Below are 13,502 nucleotides of genomic sequence, written 5' to 3'. Positions count from 1 at the left end.
TGGCCTGGACCCCAGGGTAGAGGCCCCTTCTGCCGATTGTTGATCTGGGGTCTGGTACATGGTTCTGTTTTGAGCTGAGGACACAGGAGCTTGGGAACTCCCAGTGTTAGCAGTTCCTGCTGCTGGCCCTATCCTCCTTACAAAACCCATGGAATTCCTGACATAAAGGATATCCAGGTCTCAGCTAATTTCCAGTACACTCCTGCCATGGTGGTAGTGTGCAGGAAGGGCAAGGAAATATTATCCTTAGTGTGACTTTCTAGAAAAAATATATAGTTATAATTATATCAGAAAAGAAAACTGTCTTCTGTGTAGAAGTTACCAATCCATCCACATGAAAATATAGACTGGTAAATCTTGATGAAGATCTTGGCTCATAGGTTCGGAACTGAATTGTATTATCACAAATAAATCCTCCTTCCAGATTAAATGGGATTTATGCAGCATATAATATTTGCAGAGTGTCATAGAGTCATAGTCATAGAGTTTTACAGCACAGAAAGAGGCCCTTCGGCCCATCGTGTCCGCGCCGCCCATCCATCCCTGTCCAGTCTAATCCCATTTTCCAGCATTTGGTCCATAGCCTTGTATGCAATGGCATTTCAAGTGCTCATCCAAATGCTTCTTGAATGTTGTGAGGGTTCCTGCCTCTACCACCCTTTCAGGCATTGAGTTCCACATTCCAACCACCCTCTGGGTGAAAAAGTTCCTCCTCAAATCCCCTCTAAATCTCCTGCCCCTTACCCTGAATCTATGCCCCCTTGTTATTGACCCCCCTGCTAAGGGGAAAAGTTCCTCTTTATCTACCCTATCTATGCCCCTCATCATTTTGTACACCTCAATCAGGTCCCCCCTCAGCCTTCTTTGCTCCAAGGAAAACAACCCCAGCCTGTCCAGCCTCTCTTCATAGCTGAGGCGCTCCATCCCAGGTAACATCCTGGTGAATCTTCTCTGCACCCTCTCCAAAGCAATCACATCCTTCCTATAGTGAGGCGACCAGAACTGCACACAGTACTCCAGCTGTGGCCTCACCAGCGTTTTGTACAGCTCCATCATAACCTCCCTGCTCTTATATTCTATGCCTCGGCTAATGAAGGCCAGTATCCCATATGCCTTTTTAACCACCCTATCTACCTGTTCCGCTGCCTTCAGGGATCTATGTACATGTACACCAAGGTCCCTCTGACCCTCTGTACTTCCTAGGGTCCTACTACTCATTGTGTATTCCCTTACCTTATTTGTCCGTCCAAAATGCATCACCTCGCACTTTTCAGGGTTAAATTCCATTTGCCACTTTTCCGCCCATCTGACCAACCCGTTTATATCGTCCTGTAGCCTGAGGTTTTCCTCCTCGCAATTTACCACCCCACCAATTTTCGTGTTATCTGCGAACTTACTGATCATCCCTTTTACATTCTCATCCAAATCATTTATGTAGATCACAAACAACAAGGGACCCAGCACCGATCCCTGAGGTACCCCACTGGACACAGGCTTCCAGTCACAAAAGCAACCTTCGACCATCACCCTCTGCCTCCTGCCACTCAGCCAGTTTAGGATCCAACGCGCCAAGGCAATGAAATGAAAGTGTGTATCCTCAAGTATGTTCCTATAATGCCTTGCGTTTCGGGCCACAGAGAATACTTTTGATGAGTGGAGTCGAGAATATCTTCAGATAGATGTGGAAACATGTGAGTATTGGGCCTTCTTGAATGCTGCATTCAAACTATGCACAGCCATGCAACTGTCTGAATACCCTACCGGCAAGGGCATTGTGCGATTCTATCAAAAAAAATGTTTTTCATTAAGTAGGTGAACTTGGCAGGCCATCGCCTTTTGCATTGATTTCCTGTTCTTTTGGGAACTATTTTTGCAGTGATGATTAGTCCAGGAAACCAGGGGAGTGCAGCACTATGATATGTTGGCAATGTAATCTACATGATACTCTCCTTTTCACATGCAATCAATTAGAGTTTAGATCACTATCACTTGGAGATAATGATTAACTTTGGGCCCGTGGCAGATTGTAAAATTAATTGGGAAAGGGCCGAAGCTCCCCGGGTATGAAAATAATGTTTTCCCTCAGTCTTTATTAGGTTAATTCTTTCGAATAGCTAGAAGGGTGTATCAAATATTTAGGGATTAAGATAAATACAAGTGCTTCCCCCTGTGGCTCAGTGAATTTATTGTGTTAGCTGCTGTGCCATACCCAACAGGAAGATCCTAGGTTCAGTTACTGGTGCATCTTCTCTTCTTAGGCAGTCCCTCGGAATGAGTTCTCAGGCGGCTGATGAGTCCAATGCGGGACCTACAGTCTCTGTCACAGGTGGGGCAGATGGTGGTTGAAGGGGCGGGTGGGTGGGGTGCTTGGGTTGACGTGCGCTCCTTGCGCTGCCTGCGCTTGGCTTCCGTTTGCTCCCAGCGAAGAGACTCGATGTGTTCGGCGCCTTCCCGGATGCTTCTCCTCCACTTTGTGCGGTCTTGGGCCAGGGTTTCCCAGGTGTCAGTGGGGATGTTGCACTTTTTCAAGGAGGCTTTGAGAGTGTCCTTGAAGCGTTTCCTCTGCCCACCTGGGGCTCTCTTGCCGTGTCGTTGCTCCGAGTAGAGCACTTGTTTTGGGAGTCTCGTATCGGGCATGCGGACGATGTGACCTGTCCATCGGAGCTGATCGAGTGTGGTCAAAGCTTCGATGCTGGGGATGTTGGCCTGCGCGAGAACACTGACATTGGTGCGCCTATCCTGCCAATGGATTTGCAGGATTTTGCGGAGGCAACGTTGGTGGTACCTCTCCAGTGGTACCTCACTGGTGCATGCTGAGTTAGTAGATCTCAGCCAGCGCCAGTGGTAGAGGCATCGCAATTGTCCTCAGTACCCTTTCAATACAGAGGGGATACCACTCCTGATTGCTATCCAGTGACCCTTACTATAAATGAGTATGTGTGGATCATCTACAATTAAGCAGCTTACCAGCACTCACCTCACATGGACAATGGCCACTTGGGCGAGGTGCTAGAAGGCTGTGAGCGTCTATGGCATTCCTACTCCAGCAACACCATCAGGGAAGGGAGTTGGAGAAGAAAATAATGGCAGAGAAAACAGATAGCTAGAAATATTAGACAGCTAATTATGTTGGTTATTTCCAGAGACTTGAGCACACAATCAAGGCTGACACTCCCAGTGCAGTACTGAGGGAGTGCTGCACTGTCAGAAATGCTGTCTTTTGGATGAGATGCTAAACCAAGGCCCCGGCAGATGCAAAAGATCCCATGGCATTATTCGAAGGAGAACAGGGGGGTTCTCGTCAGTGTCCTGGCCAATATTTATTCCTCAACCAACATCACTAAAAAGAGATTGGTCTAGAAATTTGTTTAGGCCAGTTTTTGGGCCCAAATGGGCGCTGGGAATGATCCCTGCAGCCGAAGGTGGAATCCTGAGGATCACCGGAAATTATTCTTTGTGCCTCATCTAAATAATCACGGTGATCTGCCAGCACCTGTCGCACCTCCCCCGCCAACTCGCCCGACTAGCGAAGCGGATTTCGTGCCGCCTACCTTGTATGTTGTTCACTGAAATTGGACCTTGTTGCATCCGATTTACAGGCGCAACAAGATCCAATTTCTACCCCATTATCTGGTGTTTTGTCATTGCTGTTTGTGGGACTTTGCTGTGTGAAAATTGGCTCCATAACAACAGTGCTTACACTTCAAAAGTACTTCACTGGCTGCGAAGTTCTTTGAGACATTCTGTGGTCCTGAGAGGTGCTACATAAATGCAAGCCCTTTCGTTCTATTAATCTTAATTCTTGGGTGTGAAAATATATATATTCCAGCTCAGACTGCCCACTCATTTCACTGTTGGCTAGAGTTAAGATTGTAAAATGATTAATGTTCCCTAAACGTCATTAATGTTTATGATTCACTTTAATACAATAACCTTGGTCAAAAATCCTGAAGGAGTGACATGTATAACAATAGGATTAGTGATGCTTCAATGAGAAAGAGATGATGGCAGTCTGCCAAGGTCTAACAGAGGGACTACACCAGACTGGCCACTGTGCCAATGGTGCCTGCTATTTCTGAGTCTTAATCAGCAGTTTCTTTGATCTTGCGCAACCCTCAAAGCTTTACAGTAAAATTAGGCTTTCAGTCATACATAAGGAATGACCTAATTGGCTATTTCAGACATGTGCTTCTGAGACATTATCATTACCGACAGATGCTCCTACTTCTAGAAGCAATTGAAAGACCTGAAGTAATTTTTTTTTGAACAGGTATATGTAAATTTTCTGAGGGGTTCCCCCGATCCTCTGCTGTAACTTTGGCGGAATATCAGCGGAACTCCCAGGGAAACGTCAGAAATAGCTACAAAATAAATGTCCGTTTACACTGTGTCACTGGGGGTTCTACCGACCGTCTGCCATAGTTGTGGAAGGAGATCAGGAGAACCCTGCAAAAATTCTTCCCCCATATTTTCTAACTACCAGAGTCACAGAAATAAGATTTTGTAGGCATGTTGGATTTATTCTATAAACATATAGCAGAAAAGAACAGAAAAAGAATGCCCTGTTCTTCGAAGGCCTATATTCAAAGTTCTTCTTCAGGTAGTTTTGTTGAAGACTAAGGACATTAATCAGCGTTTGGTCCTGCTGTCAACTGACAGCTCATTCTCAGTTCAACTGTGGCAATCACAAGAATACCAGAAGTATCGAGGTGCAATATACATTTCAAAACCAAATTATTTTCTTAAAATGAGATACCAGCTGAAAGCATGGCAGATTCTGACTAAATTGGTAGTGTATGAAACACAAAATCTTGGAGAGGCTCTTGCTGTCAAAAATTGATTTAAATTGTGGGGCTTTGCATCAATGTGATCGGCCCATGTAAGAGAGGGGGCAGAGGTTTGAATAGGACACCACCAATTATCTGGGTGTCTCAGAAACAACACGCCTCTGTGAGAGATCATTCGAAAAATCAAATATATACATCACAGACTGGCGTTAGGGAAGGAGACTCACAGCAGATTGAAGTGTATTAAAAAAAATGAATAGATTGAAATACATTTGATTTTCAGTGTGTTCATTAATCGGGCATTTCCTGTCAGCTATTTTTGAAGGTGGCTTAGTCAAACTTGGTTTGACATCCCTGATGTAGATTAAACAATGAGTGTGCATGTTTCAGCATATTTTCTGATTGATTAGCCATAATTTGCAAAATAATGCGATTATTCATCGGGGGATTCAATATATGCCCACATTCATCGGGGGATTCAATTCAATTCAATTCAAATGCTTTATTGGCATGAAAGTTTACAGGGAACCATGTTGCCAAAGCTTACATAACAAAAAGTACAGGTTTCCAACATTCTGTAGGTGTCAAACGTTTTTGACCCTCATTGGGTACAGACAGTATTAATTTAAACAGTCGTTGACCCTCGTTGGGTGCATTCAGTATTAATTTAAAACAGTCGTTGGGTACATTCGGTATTGATTTAAACATTTTTAGCGTATATATGCTATGGGTGTGCTCGTTAGTCACTCAATGTTCCTCAGGTTGTGACATGTTGTTACATATTGGGCACCAAGATATGGTCTGTCTCCCTCTCCCAGGACTATTCTTAATTTTGACAGGTCATCCAATTCTTTGAAATCTGGGGTTGTAAGGCTGAGCTTGTCAAAATATATGTTTCTTGTCTCGTTGAATTTTTCGCATTTTAGGAGGAAGTGCACCTCTGTCTCAACCTCGCCGGCCAGACAGTGATCACATAATCTATTTTCTTTAGGTTGCCAGGATTTCTTGTATCTTCCTTTTTCAATTGCCAGTTGGTGGTCGCTTAGTCTGTATCTGGTGAGGGTCTGTCTCTGTTTTGTGTCTCTGATGGTCGAGAGATAGCCTGCCAGTTTATATTCTCTTTTTAGGGCCCGGTAGCATTCTAATCTGCTTTGGCTTTTGGTTATTGTGTTCCAATGTTCCAGGTAGGTTTCTTTGCATTGTTTAATGATTTGGTTCACTCGGATTGGTGTTTGGGGAGCAGTGTTGGTCTGGGACTGGTCAGGGTCCGGCTGGGTAGGAGAACATAGTTTCAGTAACAACTGACTCAGGGGACTCGTTTCTGGGTTCAGCTCTTGGGTCTGGAGGGCTTTAAAATGAAGGGTGTCTGGGGAACTAGATTTGAGGTGATTTAGAAAGTTTAGTGCTCGTTTTTGGATGTTTATTATCAGTGAGTATCTGCCTAGTTCGGCTCTACATGCATTTGTTGGTGTTTTCCTTTGGGTGCGAAGAATGCTTCGGCAAAATTCTGCATGTAGCGCTTCTATTGTGTGTTTTTCCTATTTAGTGTAGCTATGGTGATTGAGTGGGCCCCATACTTCACTACCATACAGCGCAATGGGCAGGATTATACTATCAAATATTTTAAGCCAGATTTTGATTGGAATTTGGATGTTGTAGAATTTTCTTTTTATTGCATATAGGGCTCTTCGGGCTTTTTCTTTTAGTGCATTCACTGCTATGTTGAAGCTCCCTGATGCTGTAATGGTTAGACCAAGGTAAGTGTAGCTCATAGTGTGTCCTATGATGGTATCACTGAGAGTAAACTGGTATTTGTTTTCCTGACATCTGGGCCTTTTTTGAAAAATCATGATGTTGGTTTTCTTTAGATTTACTGTCAGGGCCCAATTTTGGCAGTATTTGTCGAGTAGGTCTAAATGTTGCTGTAATCCCTGTTCTGTGGGAGACAGCAGAACCAGGTCGTCCGCATAGAACAGGGATTTCACTTCCCCATCTAGGAGAAAGAGACTCGGTGACTCGCTTTGCTCCAGCTTGTCTGCTAACTCATTTATGTATATGTTGAACAGGGTCGGACTCAAGTTGCAACCCTGCCGGACGCTTCTTCTCTGGGTGAAGAAACCGGTGCGTTTGTCTCCAATTTTGACACCGCATTTATTTTTCAGATACATCGATTTAATAAGGTCATAGACTTTGCCCCCTATTCCACACTGAAGAAGTTTGTAATAGAGCCCTTCGTGCCAAATAGAGTCAAAGGCTTTCTTGAAGTCAATGAAACAAGGGAATATTTTCCCATTTTTTGTTTGGTGTATATGTTTTCCAATGAGAGTGTGAAGGGTATAGATATGGTCGGTGGTGCGGTGTTTTGGAAGAAAGCCTATTTGATTTTTTCTAAGGATATTATGTTTATTAAGAAAATCCAGTAATCTGCTATTTAGAATACTGCAGAATAACTTCCCTAGACAACTGTTGACACAGATGCCACGGTAGTTGTTTGGGTCTGATTTGTTTCCACTTTTATATATGGGAGAGATGAGTCCTTGGCACCAGATATCTGGAAAACAGCCCGAACGTAATATGATGTTGAATAACTTGAGTACCGCACCCTGCATCTCCATAGTGCTGAACTTGAGCATTTCATTTTTGATGTTGTCTGGACCACAGGCTTTCTTTAGGTGGAGAGATTTTGTTTTTGTGGCCAGTTCTTTCCAAGTGATTGGGGAGTCCAGAGGGTTTTGGTTGTCTTTAATTGTTACTTCTAATGTGTGGAGTTTTTCTGTGACATGATGTTGACTTGAGTTTGATTCGTTTACTGGGATGTCTTTGTAGAGGTTTTCAAAATGTGTTCTCCAGATGTCACCATCTTGGATTGGTAATGCTTGTAATTGAGTTGTACTCAGGTTATTCCACATATCCCAGAATTGATTTTGATCAATGGAGTTTTCAATTTCTTCAAGTCTTTTGTGGGTATAGTTTTGTGTTTTGTTCCTAATGGTGTGTTTATATCTTTTGAGGGTCTCATTGTATCTAATACGCAGGTCTGGGTTGTTTGGTTGGCGATGCTTTTGGTTTGATATTTTTCTCAGGTCTTTTCTGGCATTTTTGCATTCGTGATCAAACCATTTCTCATTTTTTTGTCTTTTGTAACGTTTCCTCTGCTGTTTCACAAGGTCGGCTTTTACAGCTGCCTCATGGAAGATCCTATTTATATCGTCTATGGCCATGTTTACACCATCTCTGGTGATCTCATATAGATTTTCTTTAAATTTTGATATTTTACTTGTGAGATCAGGTGAATTTAGTGCTGTGATGAATTTATCTCCACTGTCTGGGGCCCATCTGTATGTCTGGTTTCGTTTATGAAGCTTACTGGGTTCCTTTTTTGTGTCTGTAGTTTGGGCAGAAAGTTTAAGGTACACATTTATTTGGTTATGGTCTGAGAGGGGGGATTGTTGCCTGACAGTGAATGCGTTGATATCGCAGGGGTCCATGTCAGTGATTGTATAATCCACCACACTAGACCCAAGAGTTGAGGAATAGGTGAGTCTCCCTAAGGAGTCCCCTCTGAACCTACTGTTAACTATGTACAGGCCTAAGGCTCGGCAGAGTTGCACTACCTCCCTGCCGCTTTTATTTATTTCACAGTCAAGGTTGTTCCGATTTGTGATGGCTGGTGTGACATATAAAGGGGTCTGGCCAAACACATGGTTGTTGCCCTGTGGGTCTATGAAGTCAGGTTCACATCCGATCCTTGCGTTTAGGTCCCCACATAGTAGCACCTTTCCTTGGGCCTGGAAATGGCTGATTTCCATGTGGAGAGTTTCAAATAACTCCTCTTCAAAATATGGCGATTCTATTGGGGGTATGCAGATCGCACATAAGTAGACATCTTTTTTTGCTATTCCTATGTTTTTATCTAATTTTAGCCATACATGTGATTTCCCCTGTTTTACCGGTGAGATGTGTTTGTCCAGTTCTCCTTTATACCACACCAAGATTCCCCCGGAGGTTCTGCCCTTGCGTACCTTAGTGTTCTTTACTGAGGGCACAATGATTTCATGGTACATTGGAGGACAGTGGGTGGGCACGTCCTTTTGACACCATGTTTCTGTTAACACAATTATATCAATGTCTTTTATAGATTTTAGGAATTCAGGGTCTGTACTCTTCAGCCCAAAAGTTGAGGAGCGGAGACCCTGGATATTCCAGCAGCTTATGTGGAAAGAACGCATCTATATAGTTAAAAAAAAACAGAGCAAAATGGACCTATTTTGTGGGACGGGTGTGAAAACATTAGTTTCTATAGATGTACAATGCTAAATGACGATTTAGTATAGATTCCATATGGCATGCACATACTGCTACTTAATAATAGTAATAAAATAACAATAATAATAATTTAGTACATTCTTATCCTGTTTTCCATTAGGGTGCTTATCATCGTCATGATCCTTCCCAGTTCTTGGTTTACAGTCGTCTGTGGTCTAAAGGGGGGTCTGGGGTCAGGTACAATAGCACGGTTCTGTTGCTGGTTTTGTATAGGGGGGTAGGGGACAGTGTTGGTCCTGTTTGGGTTAGGGCTCCCATTGGCAGAGGGGGTGGGAGGGGTGCGTCCTTTGGCAGTGTTTATGAGGTTTTTTGCGAAGATCCACATCCGCTGTTTGAGTAGATGTAATCCGTCATAGAGGTCCCGTGTGTTGATATTTGGGTGGTGGGCCAGGTAGACGTTGGGGAGGTCAGCACATCTTCTGTCGATCTCCCTGTTGGTGTTGTGGATTACATGGGCTAGGGTGTCCTTTCTGGGCAGTAGAGTGGAGATCACAATCCGCGCATCGGGGAATTCCTTGCTGGCCTTCTCCGCCATCCTGCTCACTGCTCTAGCAGTGTCTTCCTGTAGGGTGTGCAGGCCGTTTGTGCTTGTGTGGATCACAAGCCATTTCGGGCTTCCAAGGGTTTCTTTGTTCAGGATCTTCATTGCCTGGCCTGTGGTGCTGCACCGTTTTTTCAGGGCTTGATGACCTGGGAACATCCTCTGGGGGTCCAAAAACTTCCCGTTGGAGTCGGTCAGCAGGACCGCCTGAGGGGCTGGCTTTTCAGACTGGGTAGCAGTAGTCTGGGCAGGACTCAACTGAGGGCTGGTTGTTGACTGAGTTGCTGGGGTAGGCTGTGTGGCAGGAGGGGGGTTTGGGGCCTGCAGTGTGTTCCTGTTCTGGTCGCAAGGCAAAGAGGGTGTGGTCTCCTCGTGTGGGGGGACATCCAACGGGTTCTGTGTCCCTGTTTGTGTTGTTTTTGTGTCAGCAGGTTGTTGGAGCTTAAGGGGTTTGTGTTGCCTGCTGAGTTCATTTTTCTGCCTTTCTACAGCCTCCCTCATTTTGTTTAGCTGAGTACGGAGTTCTTTGATCTCATCTTTTTGCCCCTCCACGATCTCTCTCAACTCGTGGATGGTGGACTCGTTTTCCGTTTTCAGCTGTTTGAGCTCCTCCTTCAGTTTCTTGGCCTGTGTTTCCCTGTATTCGTTGAAATCGAGTTCTAGCCTGGACAGACTCTCCTTCAGCAGTTGGTTTGTTCTGAGAGGTGTGGGAGGGGTAGAGATGGCCAGGGGGGTGTGTGTCTCTGCTGGACTCTCTTCTTCTTCGTCTGCTTGGCTCTCTTCATCCTCTGTTGGGCTCTCATCTGCCTCATTTCCATTCGTCCTCTTTGCGCCTGCCTTAGCTTTCAACTGGGGGAATTCCTTTTGAAAGGAGTCCAAATTATCTACATTCCCCTGTATCATGATCTTTCCTTTGTTATAGTAGCTTATAGTTAGTAGGGGGTCATCTTTATCTAGATTTCTATCTTTACATATTTTCAGTCTGCCTCCCTTGCCAATACCTTCACTGAAGACGTGTGCGTAATTTTTGCATAAAGTATCCTTCCATGAGGGAACGGATTGAGTGTAGAATATGAGGTTGTTCTTCTTCCTAGTCTCTTTCTGTTTGACATAGTCAACGTAGAGGATCTCTGGGTTATCTTGTAGTGTTTTTTCCTTGTGTTTATCCTTTGCCCTTTCACTTTTGCAATGCTCAGGATATGTCACTTCCCTGCTCTGTGTCATTGCAGTCGTTTGTTTTTTTTTCGTAGCTAGATAACTTTTTTTTTGTCGTGTTCCACCTTATCCCACTTTTAGGTCCAAAAATTGAAAGTTTTTCAGGGGTTCATCTTAGATATAGCTGGTTTCTCTCGTCCTGCGGCCTGTTTCTCTCTCCAGGTCCCGCGGTCTCCGGGCTCTGTCTCTGGGCCTCACTCTCGGGGTTTTCTCGCTCTTTGGGCCTCGCTCTCTCCCGGTTTTCCCCCGAGTTTCTGTTTCTGTGTCTCTCTCTCTTTCTGTATCTGTGTCTCTGCCTTGCTCTCTCTCTCTCTCTCTCTCTCTCTCACTGTCCTGGTTCGGGCCGCTCCTCCCGGTCTGGGTCTGGGGGCCGCTGTTTCCCGGTGTCTCCGGGCTGCTCCCCCTCTCCGACCCCGCGGTCTCTGGGCCTCGGTTCTCGGGTTCACCCTCCCCAGGCCTCGTACTCACTGTCCTGCTTCGGGCCGCTCCTCCCGGTTTGGGTCTGGGGGCCGCTGTTTCCCGGTGTCTCCGGGCTGCTCCCCCTCTCCGACCCCGCGGTCTCTGGGCCTCGGTTCTCGGGTTCACCCTCCCCAGGCCTCGTGCTCAATGTCCTGGCTCGGGCCGCTCCTCCCGGTCTGGGTCTGGGGGCTGCTGTTTCCCGGTGTCTCCGGGCTGCTCCCCCTCTCCGACCCCGCGGTCTCTGGGCCTCGGTTCTCGGGTTCACCCTCCCCAGGCCTCGTGCTCAATGTCCTGGCTCGGGCCGCTCCTCCCGGTCTGGGTCTGGGGGCCGCTGTTTCCCGGTGTCTCCGGGCTGCTCCCCCTCTCCGACCCCGCGGTCTCTGGGCCTCGGTTCTCGGGTTCACCCTCCCCAGGCCTCGTACTCACTGTCCTGGTTCGGGCCGCTCCTCCCGGTCTGGGTCTGGGAGCCGCTGTTTCCCGGTGTCTCCGGGCTGCTCCCCCTCTCCGACCCCGCGGTCTCTGGGCCTCGGTCTCAACCCGGCTCCTCGGGCCTTTCCCGGACTTCAGGCTCCGTGCTGCGGCTGCTGCTCGGGCTCTGCTTTGGTGCCTCGCTATTCCGGTTTTTCCCCGGGTTTATTTTACTCTATCTCGCTGTCTTTTCTTTTTTTCCTTTTTTTTTTCTTTTTTTCCGAGTTTTTTTTTCTCTTTGGCGCTCTCTTTGGCGGTCTTTTTCTTAGGTGCTTTGGTACTTAAACTAAACTAAACTTAAACTTAAACTAAACTAAACTAAACTGAGCTAACTTTGACTAAAGTTAAATTTAACTTTTAGAACTTAAATGACAAAAAACCCTAAAAAATTCAGCAGCCCATCTTCAGCGTGTCTGCTCTCTCCAGGCCCCTCCCTCCCACACACACACACAAATATTTATTTATACTTTTGGTGATTTTTTGTGCTTGACTGTGTTGTCAAATGCCACTGAGAAGGAGCATAGGGACATAGGAACAGGAGTAGGTTTTTCATCCCTCGAGTCGTTTCATTCAATCAGCTGATCTGAACCTCAACTCCAATTATTCACCTTGGTTCCATATCCCATGACCCACTAACAAAAATCTAACAATCTCGCAGACTTGAAAATTTCAATTGTCCCAGCATCCAGAGCCGAGCGAGATTTCCAGATTTCCACTACCCTTTGTGTGAAAAAGTGCTTCCTGATTTCACTCCTGAATGGCCTGGCTCTAATTTTAAGACAATGCCCCTTTGTTCTGTATTCCCCCATCAGAGGAAATAGTTTCTCTGCATCTACCCTATTGAATCTCTATATTATTTTATACACCTCAATTGGATCACCCCTCATCTGCTAAACCCAAGGTAATATAAGCCACAATTATGTAACCTGCCCTCATAATTCAACCCTTTAAGCCTCGGTAATATACTGGTGAATCAGCGCTGTACCACCTCCAAAGCCAATATATCCTCCCTGAGGTGCGGTGCCCAAAACTGAATGCAGTACTCCAGATGGGGTCTCATCAAAGCTCTATACAATTGATGCATAGCTTCTTCCCCTTTGTATTACAGCCGCCTTGAGATAAAAGCCAACATTCTGTTCGTCCTTTTGATTGCTTTTTGTACCTGTGCATTAACTTTTAATGGTTTGTGTACCTGTACAATCCAAATGCCCTCACAGTTCCTAATCTCTTGCCATTAAGAAAATATTCCGATTTGTCCTTCTTGGATCCAAAGAGGATGACCTTACACTTTCGCACATTGAACTTCATCTGCCACCGTTTTACCCACTCATTTAGTTTGTCAATGTCCCTCTGTAACTTCCTCCTCTCCTCTACACAACTTACTGTGCCATCTAACTCAGGATCATCTGCAAACCTGGATATATAGCTCTGCATTCCTTCATCCAAGTCATTGATATGGTGAAAAGCTGAGACCCCAGTACAGATCCCTAGGGAACAACACTTCCAACATCCAACCACTCAGAGTATATTGGCCCGTAATTTGCAGTCAGCGGTGAAGCAAAGGCGTTCGCCGTTGGCCTCGAAGTAAGCTTCGCACAAAGGTCTCGCGAACTCTGTGTCGAGAAGTTCGGGTTTTCCGACGCATAATTCAAATCAACGTAGTTTAGTGGGAATCCCATAGTGCGAGCTGCTGTGATGTCAACAAG

The sequence above is a fragment of the Somniosus microcephalus genome, chromosome 5 (genome assembly GCF_052327205.1).
Source record: "Somniosus microcephalus isolate GS21.2 chromosome 5, FLI_Smic_1.0, whole genome shotgun sequence".
In the NCBI taxonomy this organism is placed as follows: Eukaryota; Metazoa; Chordata; class Chondrichthyes; order Squaliformes; family Somniosidae; genus Somniosus; species Somniosus microcephalus.
The sequence above is the reverse complement of the archived record's forward strand: the minus strand, read 5'-3'. Positions refer to the sequence as shown.